The 2,533-nt window shown below is 43.8% G+C and overlaps 1 long non-coding RNA gene across 4 annotated transcripts; it reads left to right on the plus strand.

The window, feature by feature from the left end:
* Positions 1-870: 870 nt before the first annotated feature.
* LOC122029850 lies at positions 871-2,253 on the plus strand. Of its 4 annotated transcripts, none has more exons than XR_006125210.1 (5): positions 871-1,223; positions 1,329-1,437; positions 1,505-1,549; positions 1,638-1,811; positions 2,193-2,253. It is a non-coding gene; the product is annotated as an uncharacterized LOC122029850 (long non-coding RNA). The 4 variants fall into 4 exon arrangements; XR_006125213.1 differs by having other exon boundaries at positions 1,334-1,437; XR_006125211.1 differs by having other exon boundaries at positions 1,133-1,258.
* Positions 2,254-2,533: the final 280 nt, after the last annotated feature.

The raw sequence follows: 2,533 nt of genomic DNA on the forward strand, positions 1-2,533 counted from the left end.
ACACCCATCCTCCGGGAAGAGGTTGGGAGGCTCGATTAGTAGGACCTCGAGAGCTCAGCGGGATGCAGCTGGTTCGCACTATCGACGGAGGATGTCGAGGCCCGGGACCGTCGGAAGAGTTATCTTGATCGAGACGGAGACCCACGAGTTCTCCATTGGTGATCACGTATTTCTTAGAGTTTCACCCACGAAAGGGGTGAAGAGATTTGGTCTCCGAGGTAAGCTATCTCCCCGATATATTGGACCATTCCAGATCTTGGAGAGGATTGGAGCAGTAGCTTACCGTCTGGCGCTACCACCATCTCTAGCCGGCATTCATGATGTATTCCATGTATCTATGCCGAGGAGATACGTATCCGATCCGGCACATGTTCTGCCGGATATATCTGTTCCTATTCACCTGATGTTACTTACGAGGAGGTTCCGGTGCGGAAGAGAGCGTCAGCTGCGGAACAAGACTGTCCGACTGGTTAAAGTCAGATGGCAGCATCATTCTGACGAGGAGGCTACGTGGGAGCTGGAGGATACGATCCGAGCTCGATACCCCCATCTTTCTACTTGAGGTATGTGGGTTAGAGTTTCTTTTCAGCATTTATACGGTTTGGTTATATTTTAGTGTTTGCTGTTAGTTATAGCGAAATTTGGGGACCAAATTTTTATTAGTAGGGGAGGATGTGAGATCTTGGAAAATTTAAATAAATAGGGTTATTGCAGAAATAGCCTTATAAAATTTTTCCGGAATTTTTAGAAATTTTCTGGGAATTTTTCGGAGCTCGTACGACGGGTTTTGCGGGGATTAGTTTCGGGTACGGATAAAGCCGAGTTGAGATACCCGTTTAAATGAGGAAATGGTTATTTATATAATTCCTTTTTCCTTATTTCTTTTCCCCCAAAACCGCCGATCCCTACTTGCCTTCCCCGATCTCCCCTCTTCCTCTTCCTCTCTCTGATCTCCCTCGCAGACGAGCGGCGCCGACAGGAGCGAGGCTCTAGCTCCGGTGACCTTCCTCTACCGCCGTCGACACCCTAAGGTCAGATCCGATCGATGCTTCTCCTTTCCAGACTGTAATCGGCCGAGGAGTTGCGGTTCGGCGGATCTTGCGGTAGATGGCCAAAGATGCTGCGGCTAGGGCACGGTGAAGGACCAAATCTCGCGTCTCATTCCACCGAAGCTTGGAGTGATGCCCTAGTTTGGATTTGTGCCACTCGATTTGCCGGCGTGGGTAAGCTAGCCCTAACGGAATCTTCCTGTTCTATGGTTTGTGCCCTAGATCGAGTCTTCTTTCCCGATTCTTGCTGATTGCCTCCCTGATTGTTGGCGATCCTAGGTCAGGTCTTGGATTCCCTTGTTGATTGTTGATTTGAGGATCGGAGGAATCTTTGGTACGTTGCTTCACGGATTCGATCGGGTTGTGCGACATCTTCTGGAGACTTGAGGTAAGACTTCATTTGGAAATTTGAGGGGGATCAAGGAGGATCTTGTAATCGGTTTTCCTTTAATCAGATCATGGACTTCTTCATGGTTGCCGATTGAAGTCTCAGATTGGAGGTAAGATTTGGTTCCGGAATTAGGTTATTGTTTAACTGGTGATGTTTATTCCTTGATCTGATCCGTGATCTCACCTTGAACCGAATAGTATACTGGAATCTAGCAGAGATATGCTTGCTCTGTGGTGATTCTATGGTTCAGCAAATTTCCTTGTTGCCAGCAGCAAGTTTGATCCGAACAGAGGAGTTGATTCCAGTAGGTTGTTCTGTTCTGTGGTGTGTTCCTGTTTCGGCAGCAACCCCATTCCAAAAGCTCGATCGAGGTAAGGTGTAGGGATTTTGATACATGCGGATTATGGTTGTATTACTTGATCGTGTGTAGAATTGAATTAGGTTATGTGTAGATTTAGATATGATTTGGATTACATGATTACTAGATGGTTAGTGATTAGGTTTAGATTTATTTGTTTATATTGATCTAATGGAATGATTAGGGTTAAGGTAATTAACCCTAGTCAATCATTGGATTTTTAATCTAATTGGTAATTAGAGATTAGGTAACTAATCCTAATTAACCATTAGATTTAATTATGTAGATTGAGGTTGTGATTAGGGCTTTGCCCTAATTTAGGTTTAGGGATTTTATTTAGCTATTCATTTGGATTTAGCTAAATAAAATATATATATATTGTTTGTTGACACAGGACTCTGATTCGAGACGGGCGTCTCGACCTTGGATCGCTTGGTTGTACCTTTTATTTGAGGCGGGTACCCTTTGACTTATCTTTTGATACTGTCTTATGATATGTATAGTTTATATATAGTTACTAGTGATAGGTGGTAGATTTATTTCTTCCCTGGTCTTAGCTAGTTGATACCTATCGCATGCTTCATCTGTTAGTTGCTTTACTTCAGGATTGGATATTTACCTCTTGCCATGTGTATATATGTTCATTGAGATGCATATCTATAGTGCTCTACTCTACTGGATTGGTTGCTTACATGTGTGATACATGCTCTTGGATTCATGTTACTTACATCATTG

The sequence above is a fragment of the Zingiber officinale genome, chromosome 10B, assembly GCF_018446385.1.
Source record: "Zingiber officinale cultivar Zhangliang chromosome 10B, Zo_v1.1, whole genome shotgun sequence".
NCBI classification, from domain to species: Eukaryota; Viridiplantae; Streptophyta; class Magnoliopsida; order Zingiberales; family Zingiberaceae; genus Zingiber; species Zingiber officinale.